This window comes from Mandrillus leucophaeus, unplaced genomic scaffold (genome assembly GCF_000951045.1).
Source record: "Mandrillus leucophaeus isolate KB7577 unplaced genomic scaffold, Mleu.le_1.0 Scaffold130, whole genome shotgun sequence".
NCBI classification, from domain to species: domain Eukaryota; kingdom Metazoa; phylum Chordata; class Mammalia; order Primates; family Cercopithecidae; genus Mandrillus; species Mandrillus leucophaeus.
This window is the reverse complement of record NW_012101255.1, coordinates 3,565,000-3,580,054: the sequence shown is the minus strand read 5'-3', so window position 1 is coordinate 3,580,054 and position 15,055 is coordinate 3,565,000. Positions and strand designations below refer to the sequence as shown.

The window sequence follows — 15,055 nt, the reverse complement described above, 5'->3', positions numbered from 1 at the left end:
TCATAACATTCCATACATACTAAAAACCAAGCAAAGGGTGGAGTTCCATCTTTAAAAACTAAAGAGGCATTTTGGACAACGCATTTTTGGCAACAGAGCCTGGACAACATTTATCAAACACAGTAGGGAAAGTTCTCACTCTGCATTATAAAAAGGACAGCCAGATATCAACTGTTACAGAAGTGAAATAAGATGGAACATTTTTAACAAATTGTTTAAACTATTTTCCTAAAGAGACTTCCTCCACTGCCAGATTTTGAATAGCTTCCTGGTCAGTCACCCAGAAGCATTCTTCACAAAATTGATGAACTGCTTGCATTTTAATGTCTTCTACAGAACTAGGTCCTTTTCGTGTTTTAGGAGTTTTTTCCTGTTTTTTGAAAGATTCTTGTCCTTTTGATCTTGGTGTTGATGGTTTTCAGTCTTTTCCATTCTGATTTGTCTTTTATGCATTTTTGGCTGGAGTATCTCGTATAGATTTCCTCACTGGCACTTTTTCTTCAGTTTCCTCATCATCAAAATCATCATCCTCGTCATTTTCATCATCATCATCTTTATCAGCAGCAAGTTGTACTTTTTTCTGTGGAATCTTTCTACCATAAACTTACGAGTTTCACATCCTCCTCCTCTTCATCTTCTAACTCTGCATCTTCCTCCACAGCTACTAAGTGCTGTCCACTAATATGCACTGGCCCCGAAGCACACTTCAACCGTAAGATCACTGGTGGTGTTATTTCAAGGCCCCCAAAGGAAACCATTGGCTTTACAGACATTTTCAAAGTTGCCAGTGTTACTTTAATTGGACTGCCTTCATAATTCATTGCCTCTGCTTCAACAATATGCAATTTATCCTTTGCACCAGTTCCTGAACTGACTGTTCTTAAAGATAACTGGTGCTCATTTTCATCATTATCCACCTTAAAGTGATAATCTTTGTTGGCCTTTTGTTCACAACTGAAAAGATAGTTCTGGGGCCTCAGGGGGCTCATGTTCATGTCCATCAAATCTTCCATGGGGTGGTGGCATGCACTTAGGTGGGAGAGGTGAACAGAGATAAACAACTACTGCTCCAGAGAACAGCCGTGCAGGATGGGAATCACGCCAGGGTATGTGTCTTCATATTTAAAGTGGGTTTCTTTTCAACAAAATCTAGCTGGTCTTATTTTTGGATCTGATCTACTCTGACAATCTGTCTTTTAATTAGCATATTTAGGACATAGATATTTAAAGTGATTATGAATATAGTTGAGTTAATATCTATTATATTTGTCATTGTTCTGTATTTGTGGCCCCTGTTTCTGTTTTTGTTTCAATCGTTTTTCACCATTTGTGGTTTTAATTAAGCATTTCATATGATTCCACTTTCCTTTCTTAGCATATTAATGTTATTTATGTGTGTGTTTTCTTTTTTAGTGGTTGCCCTAGAGTTTGCATTATACATTTACAACTAATCCAATTTGACTCTCAAATAACACTATACTTCTTTGTGGGTAGTGCAAGTTCCTAATAATAACAAAATATTCCTAATTTCTACCCTCCCTTATATCATTGCTGTTATTCATTTCACTTATATATGTTATATATTAATAGCATAATTGAATATATTATTACTGTTATTATTTTGAACGAACTGCTATTTGTTTGTTCACAAGTAAAATCAAGTAAGAATAAGAAAAGTAGGAGTTTTTATTTTACTTTTACTTATTTCTTCTCCAGGACTTTTCCTTTCTTTATGTAGATCTAAGATTTTGACCTATATCATTCTTCTTCTCTTTAAAGAACTTATTTTAACATATCTCGCAAGTCAGTTCTGTGGGCAAAAATTACCTCAAATTGTGTTTATAAAAGTTTTTATTTTTTCTTCACCTTTTTTTTTGCTTGCATTTTTTATTGTAAAAAACACATAATAAATTTACAATCTTAGCCATTTTTAAGTGTACAGTTCAATAGTGTTAAGTATATTTACATTATCGTGCAACTGATCTCTAGAATTTTTTCATCGTGTAACACTTAAGACTTTGTACCCACTAAACACTAATTAAATTCCCTCTCTTCTCTCCAGCCCTTGCTAACCACATTTTTGCTGTTTATTTTCTACAATTTGACTACTTTAGATATTTCATATGAGTAGATTCATACAGTATTTGTTCTTTTGCAACCGGCATATTTTGCTTAGCATAATGCCCTAATGGTTCACCTGTGTTGTGGCACGTGACACAATATTCTTTTTTAAAAAAAAATATTTCATAATACTCCATTTTATGTATATACCATTTTTCCTTTTCCATCCATTGTCAATAGACATTTGGATTGTTTCCATTCTACCCCTTGTCTATTATAAATAATGCTTTTGTGAACATGGGTGAAAATTTATCTTTAAGATCCTGCTTTGAATTCTTTTTGGATATATATCCAGAAGTGGGATTGCTGAATCATATTCTAATTGTATTTTGAATTTTAGAAGTATCTCCTTACTGCTTGCTCTCTGTACTACCTGCACCATTTTACATTCCCATCACCAGTGCACAAGGGTTCTCCACATGCTGAACACTTACATTCTGCTCTTTTGATAGTGGCCATTCTAGTGAGTATGAGTTGATGTCTCATTGTTTTGATTTGCATTTCCCTGATGATTAGTGATGATGAGCATCTTTTCAAGTATTTATTGGCTATTCATATATCTTCTTTGGAGAATTTTCTATTCAAGTCATTTTCTCATTTTTTAATTTTTGTTTTGTATTTTTACTGTTGAGTTGTAGAAGTTCCTTATATAGTCTGGATATTAACCCCAAATCAGATACATGAGTTGCAGTTATTTTTGCCCAGTCCGTAAGTTGCCCTTTCACTCTGTCGATCATGTCTGTTTATGCACAAAAGTTTCTTGTAGTCCCATTTGTCTATTTTTTTCTTTTGTTGCCTGTGCTTATGGTGTCACTTCCAAGACGTAATTCTCAAATCCAATATCCTGAAGTTTTTCCCCTATATTTTTTTCTAGGAGTTTCATAGTTTTAGGCCTTATATTTAGGTCTTTAATCCCTTTTGAGTTAATTTTATGTAAGGTGTAGGTTAAGGTCCAACTTATTTTATTTATTTATCTATTTATTTAGGCATGTGGATATCCCAGTTTTCCCAGTACCATTTGTTAAGGAGACTGTCCTTTATTCACTGTGTCATCTTGGCATCCTTGTCAAAAGTCATTTGGCCATATATACAAGGGTTTATTCCTAGGCCGTAAATTCTGTTCCATTGGTGTATGTATCTAGTACCATACCATCTTAATTACAGTTGCTGTGTAGGATGTTTTGAAATCAGGGAGTATGAGTTTTCTAATTTTGTTCTTTTTCAAGATTGTTTTGGCTATTTATAGTCCCTTGAGAATTTCAGGATGCTTTTTTTCTGTTTCTGCAAAAAATGTCATCAGTATTTTGATAAGGATTACATTGAATCTGTAGATCACTGTGGGTAGCATGGATAGTTTGACAAGTTAAGTCTTTCAGTCTATGAGCCTGGAATATCTTTCCGTTTATTTCTATCTTCTTTGATTTTCTTGTGGCAGTGTTCAGTTTGTAGTGTGGAAACCTTTTACCTTCTTAGTTGAGCTTATTTGTAAGTATTTTATCCTTTTTGTTGCGATAAATGGAATTGTTTTCTTAATTTCCTTTTTTTTTTTTTTTTTTTTACAGCTCCTTTGGTTGAGGGATAATTTCCTTTGTGAATTGATTGTTAGTGTATAGAAATGCAATTTTTGAATTTTGCTTTTGCATCCTGTAACTTTGCAGAATTTACTGATTTTAACAGTTTTTATGGAACATGTCATCTGTGAAGGGAATTAATTTTACTAATTTTCCAATCTGTATGTTTTCTATTTCATTTTCTTGTCTAATTGCTCTGGATAGACCTCCTAGTACTGTATTGAATAGTAGTGGTGAGTGTGGGCATCCTTGCCTTATTCCTGCTCTTAGAGGGAAAGTTTCAGTCTTCTTTTGTTGACTATGATGTTAAATGTAGCCATCTCATATATGGCTTTTATTATGCTAGGGTAGTTTTTTTCTATTCCTAGTTTATTGAGTGTTTGTATCATGAGATTGTTGGATTTTGTCTGCATCAATTCAAATGATCATCTGGTTTTGTCCTTCATCTTGTTAATGTGGTGTATTAAATAGGATTATTTTCATATGTGTTTACTTCCTTTCGTTCCACAAATAAGTCCCACTGGTCATGGTGTATAATCCTTCTAATATACTGTTGAATTCAGCTTACTAGTATTTTGTTGAGGATTTTCACATCAGTATATTTAAGGGATATTTGCCTGCAGTTTTCTTTTCTTGTGTCTCTCATTTTGGTGTTAAGGTAATTCTGACCTCATAGAATGAGTTTGGAAGTGTTGCAGTTCTTTCAGAGAGTTTCTGTTTTGATTCCTTCGAAGAGTTTGAGAAGGATTAGTGTTAGTTCTTATTTAAATATTTGATAGACTTCTCCAATGAATCTATCTAGTCCTGGCCTTTTTTGTTGGGAGGTTTTTAATTACTGTTTCAATTCTTTACTAGTTATAGGTATGTTCACATAGATTTCTTATTTCTTCATGATTTAGTATTGGTTGGCTTCATGTTTCTAGGAATTTACCCATTTCTTCTAGATTATCTGGTTTCATTGTAATTTAATAGTAGCCTCATACTTCTTATTTCTATAACATCAGTTGAATGTCTTCTCTTTTGTTTGTAATTTTAGCTATTTCAATCTCCTCTCCATTTTAATTATTGCAGCTAAGGATTTGCTAATTTTGTTCATCTTCTCAGAATACCAACTGTTGGTTTTGTTGTATTTTTTCTATATTTTTTCCTATTTGTTTCATTTATCTCTGCTCTAAGCTAGTTGTGAATTTAGCTTATTTTTCTTTATTCCTTTAAGTGTAAGGTTAAGTTGTTGATTTGAGGTCTTTCTTCCTTTTTAATAAAACTTTCCTCTTAATACTGTTTCTGTTCCATTCCATCAGTTTTGGTATGCTGTGTTTTCATTTTCATTTATCTCCAGATATTTTCTAAATTCCCTTGTGATTTCCTATTTGACCCATTGGTTGTTTAAAACTGCATTGTTTAATTCCCATACATTTGTGAATTTGCCTGTTTTTTTGTTTTTGTTTTTTGGTTTTTTTGGCTATTGATTTGTAGTTTCATTGTGCTGAGGATGGAGAATTTATTTGTATGACTTCAATCTTCTTACATTTAAGGCTTTTTTTGTGGTCTAACATGTAGTCTCTCTTGGAGAATATTACATGTGCACTTGAGAAAATGTGTATCCCCTGTTGTTGGGTGGAGTGTTCTGTTTATGTTTGTTAGTTCCAATTGGTCTAAAGAGTTATTCAAGTCATCTGTGTCTTCTGTTTGATCTTCTGTCTGGTTTTCTATTCTTACTGAAAGTGGGGTAATTGAAGTCGCCTGTTAGTATTGTGTTGCTGCTCATTTCTTCCTTCAATTTTTTTTTTTTTTTTTAAGGTGGAGTTTCCCTCTTTTGCCCAAGCTGGAGTGAAGTGGTGCAATCTTGGCTCACTGAAACCTCCTCCCCCTGGATTTAAGCGATTCTTCTGCCTCAGTCTCCTGAGTAGCTGGGATTATAGGCACCTGCCACTACACCTAACTAATTTTTTATATTTTTAATAGAGATGGGGTTTCACTGTGTTGGCCAGACTGGTCTCCTGACCTCCAGTGATCCACCCGCCTCAGCCTCCCAAAGTGCTGGAATTACAGGCGTGAGCCATCACACCTGGCCATCTTCCTTCAGTTCTGTCAGTGTTGCTTCACATATTTGACTTCTTTGATGTTAGATGTGTATATATTTATTGTTATATCTTTTTGGTGAATTTACCATTGTATCATTATATAATGTCCCGCTTTTTCTCTTATGATAGTTTGTTTTCCTTAAAGTCTATTGTTTGATATATGTATGGCCGCTCCTGCTCTCCAGTTTCTCATTTGCATAGAATATCTTTTCCACCTTTTCACTTTTAGCCCATGTGTATTTTTTGTTTATTTGTTTGAGAAGGAGTCTCGCTCTGTCGCCCTGGCAGGAGCACAGTGGCATGGTCTCGGCTCAACTGCAACCTCCACCTCCTCAGTTCAAGCAGTTCTCCTGCCTCAGCCTCCCAAGCAGCTGGGATTACAGGTGCACGCCACCGTGTCCAGCTAATTTTTTGTATTTTTAGTAGAGACAGGGTTTCACTATGCTGGCCAGGCTGGTCTTGAACTCCTAACCTCATGACCCGCCAGCCTTGGCCTCCCAAAGTGCTGGGATTACAGGTGTGAGCCACTGTGCCTGGCTCCCATGTGTTTTTAGATATAAAGTGATTTTCTTGTAGGCACCTTATCATTGGATCTCATATTTTTTAGCCATTCAATGTCTTGGTATGTTTGATCTTTTTACATTTAAAATAATTACTGACAGGAAAGGACTTAGTATTACTTTAGTGTATTTAATCCTTTTATGTTTAAAGCAATTACTGATAGGAAAGGACTTAGTATTACTTTTGTTCATTGTTTTTTGTCTGTCTTACAGCTTTGTCTTTCCTCTCACTGTGTTTTTTGTTGATTTTTTCTAGTGACGTTTTGATTCCCTATTTCCCTTTGTATATATTCTACAGATATTTTCCTCATGGTTACCCTTGCAATTCCATAAAACATCTTAAAAGTTCTAACAATCTATTTTAAACTGACATTTTAAATATTTAAATATTTCAAACTGATAAATTAACTTCAATCACGTATAAAAACCATGCTCCTTTACCTGTCTTTCTGCCTCCTGTTTTGTTATTGATGACTCAAATTGCATGTTTTTACATTGCTTATTTAATATAGATTATTACTTTTTATGCTTTTAGAAAAATTCTGGGCCAGATGCAATGACTCATGGCTGTAATCACAGCACTTTGGGAGGCCAAGGTGGGCGGATCACTTGAGTTTAGGAGTTTGAGACCAGCCTGAGCAACATGCCAAAACCCCATCTCTACAAAAAACACAAAAATTAGCCAGGCATAGTGGTGAGTGCCTGTGGTCCCAGCTACTTGGGGGACTGAGGCAAGAGGATGACTTGAGCCTGGGAGGTGAAGGTTGCTGAGAGTTGAGATCATGCCACTGCACTCCAGCCTGGGTGACAGAGCCAGACCTTGTCTAGAAAAAAAAAAAAATTCTATACCAGATTTATAAGTGATTTACTCACCTACATTACAATACAGGATTCTGTATTTTTCTGTATATTTACCTGGGACTTATGTTTTTATTAATATATGGTTTTATGTTCCTGTTTATCAGCTTTTCACTTACTTGTAGGTGCTTTTTTAGAATTTCCTATAGAATAAGTCTAATGGTGATAAACTCCCTCAATTTTTATCTGAGAAAGTCTTAATTTCTGTTTTTGTTTCGAAAGGGCACTTTTGCTAAACATAGCATTCTTGATTGGCACCGCTTTTCTTTTGAATACATCATCCGACTTCCTAGCCTGCAGGATTTCTGCTAAGTCTGCTGAGAATCTAGTGTGAGCTCCTTTATATGTACTGAGTTGCTTTTTTTTGTTTGTTTGCTGCTTTCAAGATCTCTGTCACTAGGCAGTTTAATTATGATACAATGATATGTCTCAGTGTAGATCCCTTAGATCCCTTTAAATTTATTGTGGTTGGATTTATCTGAGATTCTTGAATTCGTATATCCATATTTCCAACCATTATTTCTTCAGATAGGTCCTCTACCCTTTTCTTTCTTCTCCTTCTGAGGTTCCCATAATGCATGTTTTCTTCTATTTGATGCTATTCCAGAAGTCCCTCAGATTCTCTTCATTTTCCTTCATTCTTTTTTTCTTTTTTGCTCCTCTTTTCTTTTCTTTTTCTTCTTCTTTTTTTTGGGATTTATCCTGCTTGATGTTCTCTGAACTTCCTGGATCTGTGGTGGGATCTGAAACCAATTTCAGGAAATCCGCAGTCATTGTTACTTTATTTATTGCTTCTGTTCTTTTCTCTTTTAATTTTCTTGATGTTTTCATTATGCATATGCTGCATTTTCTGTAGTTGTTCCACATTCTTGAATATTATTCCATTTTTTTCCGTCTTTTTTCTCTTTGCTTTTCAGTTTTGTAAGTTTCTACTGACATGTCCTTAAGCTCAAAGATACTTTCCTCAAGATGTGTCCAGTATACTAATGAGCTAATCAAATGCATTCTTCATTTTTGTGTTTTTGATCTCTAGCACTTCTTTTTAATTCTTTCTCAGAATTTCCATCTCTTTGCCTACATTATCCAGCCATTGTTGCATGTTGCCTAATTTTTCCACTAGCACCCTTAGGATATTAACGGTCGTTGTTTTAAATTCCTGATCTGATAATTCCAACATTCCTGCCATATGTGAGTCTGTTTGTGATGCCTGCTCTGTCTCTTCAAGCTGTGTTTTTGCCTTTTAGTATGCTTTGTAATTTTTTGTTGAAAGCTGGACATGATGTACTGGTTGAAAAGAATTGCAGTAAATAGGCTATTAATCATGTAGTAGTGAGGCACAGGGGAAGGGGAAGCATTCTATAATTTTATGATTATATCTGAACCTTTTTTTACAATTAGGACAGAATGAAGCTGTCACTCTGGTACCCAGGCTAGAATGCAGTGGCATAATCTTGACTCACTGCAGCCTCCACCTCCTGAGTTCAAGCCATCCTCCTGCCTCAGCCTCCCAAATAGCTGGGACTACTGGCATATACCACCATGCCTAGCTAATTTTTCTTTTCTTTTCTTTTTTTTGGGGGGTGGGTAGAAATGGGGTCTCTCTCTGTTGCCCAGACTGGTCTTGAACATCTGGAATCAAGCACTCCTCCCACCCCAGCCTCCCAAAGTGCTGGGATTACAGATGTGAGCCACCACACTTGGCCTGTCTCAGTCTTTAAGTGAGCCTGTGGCCCTAGGGTCTGAACTTCACAAGTGCTCCTCACTTCTTTTCCCAGATGGCTGGAGGGAGGTATCTTCTGTTCCACGTAGGTTAGAGCTGACTGGAGTTGGTTATTTTTGCCCTTTCCCCAGGTCAGTTAGATTCAAAACCATAGCAGATTATGATCTGGTAAAATAGTCTTCCTTGGGGGAAGGCCTTGTTTAGAACATAATGCTTCTCCCGAGCACCCCTAATACCTGAGGGGATTTTTCCTGGTAGAGCTCCAGGAGGTAAAACTCACAAAAGCATTGGGTCCCCTGGAAGTTTTTTAACTCTCAGACTTGTCCACACTGAGTCTCTGGCAATTTGTTTATTACCGTTCAGGCTTTGCTACCAGTACTGGTTCTTGTAGTGGTTTTCTACTCAGGGTTTCTGCTAAGTTGTGACTGTATATCTGCTGTCTGTCAGAAAAGGGAATGCTTCTCAGCTCTTCTAAAGGAATACTTTTCAGAAGGCCCACAAAGCAGTGAACTGAGAATGCAAGTTGGGTGAGGAATTACTACCATGGCTATGGTTCCTAAGAAATCAGTGCATTCATGAGTTATTTGAAAAGGAACTGTTTTATTACCTCATGTCCAGAGATAAAGATCCTAAGGTCTGTACTGTAATAGCTTTGACTGAAGGAGACTGACAGTTGGTGTTATAGGTTGATTTGTATCATGGCACTCTTATCATTTGCCTGTAGCTGTAAATGCTTAGGAGAACCATGCTTTAGTCCACCCTTGCCTCTCTCCACTGAAGTCGGTGTTGTTTGTACCATGTGGGTTATTAGGGAGTAAGTTGGTTTGGGATGGGCATTGCACCAAATTAAAATTTGATAATTTCACATTTTAGGTCTTATAAGCATGTAACACATACTATTATGTAGTATGAAAGCAAACTGTGTACTTTGCATATATGAATTCAGTTAGTTTTCAGAGTAGCCTAATTAGGAAAGTACTGTCATGTCTGTTTTATGGATAAGGAATATGAGACTTAGAAAGGTCAAGTAAATTGCCTGAGGATACGCAAGCAGCTGAAGGTAAGTGGCAGGGCTGCAATTCAACCTCCTGACTCCAAACACTAGTAAATACTACCCTACTCTTTTCAGTCACTACCATTTCATGGCTTTCATTCTTCCCATTTTCCTTCTCTTCTCATTCCCTCCACCCCACCCCTACTTTTCCTTCTCCTCTTTAACTTACTATGTCAAAGAAAAAAGGAAATACCATTTTTGAGACAAACTGATTTGCTGAAAGTTCAAGTCTACTATCAGTATATAGTACTCATTTCATCATATTCTACCTTAACAAGGTAAAATATCCATTTATATTTCTGCTTTTGTAAACTGGCATGCCCTTTATTCACATTTCAGTTAGGATCATACTATTTTATTATTGATTCGTATGCACTATTTAGAAGGAAATTTTACGTATGACTTCCTGTAGTCACTTTTTACACTCTGAGGGCTGCAACAAATATTAGACTAATCTAATGAACAAGCAGAAGTCATCTAGAAGCAATTCAGCTTTATGCAAAAATAATGTAGGCCCAGTGCCCCAAGTGTAACTGAGATGGACAGATTTTTTATTTAATTTCCTTTATATGTAGGGAGAAAAAACAAATTTTAGATTAGAATTACATAAATTTCAGTTTGTTGAAGTTGGCTCTGGAAGGGTGTTGTACACCCTCATTTCCTAGTGGCCTGAAAAAGAATAATAAAAGAAGAATAATGAACCTTCTGTACTTAGTATAAGGAAATGTCTTTTTTTTTTTTGAGACGGAGTTTCACTCTCGTCACCCAGGCTGGCGTGCAGTGGTGCGATATCGGCTCATCACAACCTCTGCCTCCAGGGTTCAAGCGATTCTCATGCCTCAGCTTCCCGAGTAGCTGGGATTACAGGCGTGCGTTACCACGCCCAGCTGATTTTGTATTTTTAGTAGAGACAGAGCTTCTCCATGTCGATCAGGCTGTTCTCAAACTCCTGACCTCAGGTGATCCGCCTGCCTCGACCTCCCAAAGTGCTGGGATTACAGACATGAGCCACCGTGCCTGGCCTAGGAAATGCTTTTTAAGTACTTGAGGTCTGGCACAATATTTACCATTCCAACACTCCCATTAACTTTGGTTTTTCTCCTCAGGATGATAAATCTGTATTCAGAAAGGCTTTGGTTACAGTTGTAGTTTATCTGCATAGATAATACCAACCAAGTTAGAACCAATAAAGAGTAATATAGAATGACTATTTAAAATACTATAGGGAAAAGTTGGTTTTTTTTTTTTTTTTTTTTTTTAAAGCTAGAGTACCCGAAGTGAAATTTGGCCAAAGCGGATATCAATTCCTAGACTTAGGTTTTAACTTAAATGGATTTATTTATGGCCTCTAAGACAATCATTTTATTTTTACTGCATTCATGAAATAATTCACTAACACATTTCCCCCAAAGAGTTGCTAATGCAATGCTCTTTCGCTCAGTGGAGTCATCTGATTGTTTTAGCATATGCATTATCATCTCACCATCAGAATATATAAGAAATGTTTGACCTTTAATTGAAGTTGCAGAATATAGCTGCTATTGTGTAGCATTCTAGAAATGTTTATAAAAATATGAAACCATGGGAGATGGGAATAAAAAGTGGTCTTCATCCCTGCTTTGTGTTAAATATCTGAAGAAAAAAATGTTCTGGCTTATGAATTGGAAACATTTTCATCCCTAGTAAACACGTAGCTGCTTAAGTGTATTTCTTAACACTGTGAATCATAGGGGAATATTTAAATGTGACCAAAAATTCTACATACATAACTTAGGAGGCAATATAATAAAACATAACAGCTAAGACTATGCAGAGGCTTTAGAGCCCAACAGACCTGGGCTGGAATTCTGGATCCCCCATTTATTGGCTGTGTCACCTTGTGCAAGTTTCTTAACCTTGCCAAACACCCATTCATGTGTAAATGTAACTAATAGTACCTACTTCACAAGGTGTGTGGTTGGGAGGGATTTAAATCAGTTTATGAAAAATGCCTACAATAGTGCTTGGCACATAGAACTCAACAAGTAGTAGCAATTATTATTACAAAAGCGAAACAACCTCTTAAATAAAAATAAAATATTAGTGTCATCAAAATTCAGTCATTAAACATATTTTATGATTAAAAAGAAGACTGCCAAAATCATGAAGCAGTTGGAAAATAAAAACGTTACACCTGAAATTTCAATAACAGTAAGTTGGAGCTAGTTGTATTTTTGTTTTAGAATTTTTTGGTTATCATGAGATTTGACATCTTAAGTAAAAGGTCTATTTGTTATACCATATTCTGGTGTGCTGTAGTGGTTTTGACAGGTATACACATAGATGTTAGGAAAAAAAACCCTTTGGTTGTTGCAATTATCTCCTTATTGCATCTAATTGTACCGTGGAAGCCATGGAAGCCTTTAAGAGAACTTCTATAGGCTTAGAATGTAGTGAAAATTGTTCGGGGACTCTATAACATTTGTATTACCATAAAATCCCCACCCTTACCCTTACTCCTTCCCCACCCACCTGCAAAAAAACAAGAAAGAAAAAAAGAAACTATTCTAGTAATCAGCTGCTTCATTGTGCTAAAAAGTATTTCTGTTGTGGAAATATTTGGCAATGAACCAAAAAGAATTTGGCATTTGGAAATATCTTCCATTGGCATAGCTTGTAATACAGTTCACAGAAACTTTTAAAAACAACTTGAATGAATATAATATCTGTAAACTTTCATATTTACCATACTTTGGGGACAGGATCTTAAATCTTCCTATCTTATTCATCTTCACTTCTGAAGTTCTTTCAGAAATGTTCATGCTGATTAATAGTTAAACGATTTAAGTATTAACTTACCCATTTCTAGCACATATAATTAATAGCCTTTTAGTTGTTTTCTTGCTTCTGAAGCAGCCAGCATCCTTACAAATTTTTTCATTACTCATTGTCCTCAAAAATTGCTCTTCAAGCAAAATGTGGTTTCCTGTATTTCCTGTGTCATTCAATTAATGTATTTATCCAAGTCTAACCATAAGAACTAGATACCACACACTGTTTCCTAACAGATGGAAAATCCTTATGTTTTCACTTAACATCCCTCTACTAAGCAGCTCTCTGGGAGCTGTCTCCCTTGTCCCATTAGTATGTTAAAGCAGCCAGATCCCTGAAACATAAATGATAAAAGTGGATTTCATATCTGACATTTTAAGTTACCAGGCATTTTTCCTTTATGGCTTAATCATAGAGATTTTTGAAGATAATATGTACAGGAGGGGAAAGATTTTTATTTCAGAGACTGGAAAAAAGCAACACAGCATTTTAGTAGATTGCATAAAAATGGAGCAATAGTTAATTTTTATAATTTTTTACTTCAGCTATTAAAGACTTCTTTTTTTATAACTACATTTTAATAGCTTTTAATCTAACCATAATAATAAATACTAGTTCCTTTGCCCAGGGTTTGGAAATAATCAGAAAGAGTTCTCAGGCAAATTTGGCTTTTAAAATATTTCATCCTGTTGTATTTTGTTGATTTCTTGGGAACTGGTATAGGGAAAAGAAGAATAAAAAATAAGATTCATTTATTTCTTATTTGCTAGAAAAAAAGCTGCTATTCATATCAAACACACTCTTGGACTACAGGGCAATTAAAAAGAAATCAATACTAAGAAAAAAAAGCTGCTATTGTTTTCTTCACTGGCAGAAGCAGCGTGTAAGTGGCAACTCATGACTCTAATGATGCATCATCCCTAGGCAGATTATTTATAATACATATGTAAAGTCAGAATCACTAGTGACATCTATATGTATTTAACCCTGAATCTTCAATCTATCTTTTATTTTGAGGAAACCTAGTCTTGGTTTACTTGATACCTAGACTAGTTTGGTATAGTATTGAACAATTCTACATCAATTTGTCTCCAGTGTGACTATTTTAACTAGCTCAGTTTTAAGCCTTGTTTAGAAATGGTAATTCCTCTTTCTAAATCTAATTTTATGTCCAAATGTTTTTGGTACAGCCTGGCCAAATTCAGGTCCCCATCTAACTTACTTTCATTCAAAGACTGAAAGAAGGCCACAAGGATGCAGCATGAATGAAGGGTAGACTAGTATGAGATGAGACAGGATGGCGGGGTAGGGGGATCAGATCATATATAGCTATATGAAGGCCATGATAAGGAGGTCAAATTTTATTCTCAGGGAAGCCATTTAAATTACAATGACATGATGTGATATTTCATTTTTAAAAGATCACTGTAGCTGCTGAAAACTACATGGGGCAGGAATAGATGGGAGACCAGAGAGGAGGCTCTTAGCATAATCTAGAAGATTAGACCAGAGTAATCAAGGCGATGGAGGGAAGGGGAAAGATTCAGAATATGTTTTGCAAATAAAAGGTTCCAGGATCTGGTGACAGATTGTACGAAGGCTCTGAGGAAAAGAAGCATCAAAGATATGCCTAGGCCTGATACTCAGTTCATGCCACTGCCTTGGCTGCCTAGGTCTTTGTGTGAGTCTTGTTATGAAGGGCCAGTGCTTTTCTGTATCTGATGAGCCAAAGTTTTGGGCTTGAAATGGGGAAAAATCATGGATGAACAAGTTTAGAGAGGAGACAATCTAAGTTCTGTCTGGCTACATGTTTTAACATTCCCAGACTGATGAGATTTACTTTAAAAGTACCTTCATGAAATTTTTCTGAAACTTTATTCTACAGCAGTGCCAAAAACATTCCAGACAAAAGTGGTCCTCTATTGTTTCATGTAACAGACATGAATCTGATTTCTTCCACAACTTTTGACATCTTATCCAATAGTGAATTAGCAAAGTTTTGTTAGCCTGCAGGGGTTTCTATGAGGGTTCCTCACCTCAGCACCACTGACATTTAGATGGGATACTTTGGTTTAGGGGGCTGTTCAGTACATTATAGGATGTTTAGCACCATCCCTGGTCCACAAGATGCCAGCCGCAACTCTCAGTTATGAAAGCCGAAAATGTCTCCAGATAACACCAAATGTCCTTGGGGAGCAAAATCATCCCCAGTTTAGAACCAAACTAAGCAACAGAATTTTCTAGCATGGTGCTAATAGTAACAAAACTAACACTTA

At 36.0% G+C, this 15,055-nt stretch overlaps 1 protein-coding gene and 1 pseudogene across 2 annotated transcripts in view; one reads left to right on the top strand and one right to left on the bottom strand.

The window, feature by feature from the left end:
• Nucleotides 1-15,055, top strand: part of RNF13 (ring finger protein 13) — a 162,036-nt gene that overhangs the window by 141,982 nt on the left and 4,999 nt on the right. The window lies entirely within an intron of this gene.
• LOC105534102 lies at nt 168-1,100 on the bottom strand (annotated as a pseudogene).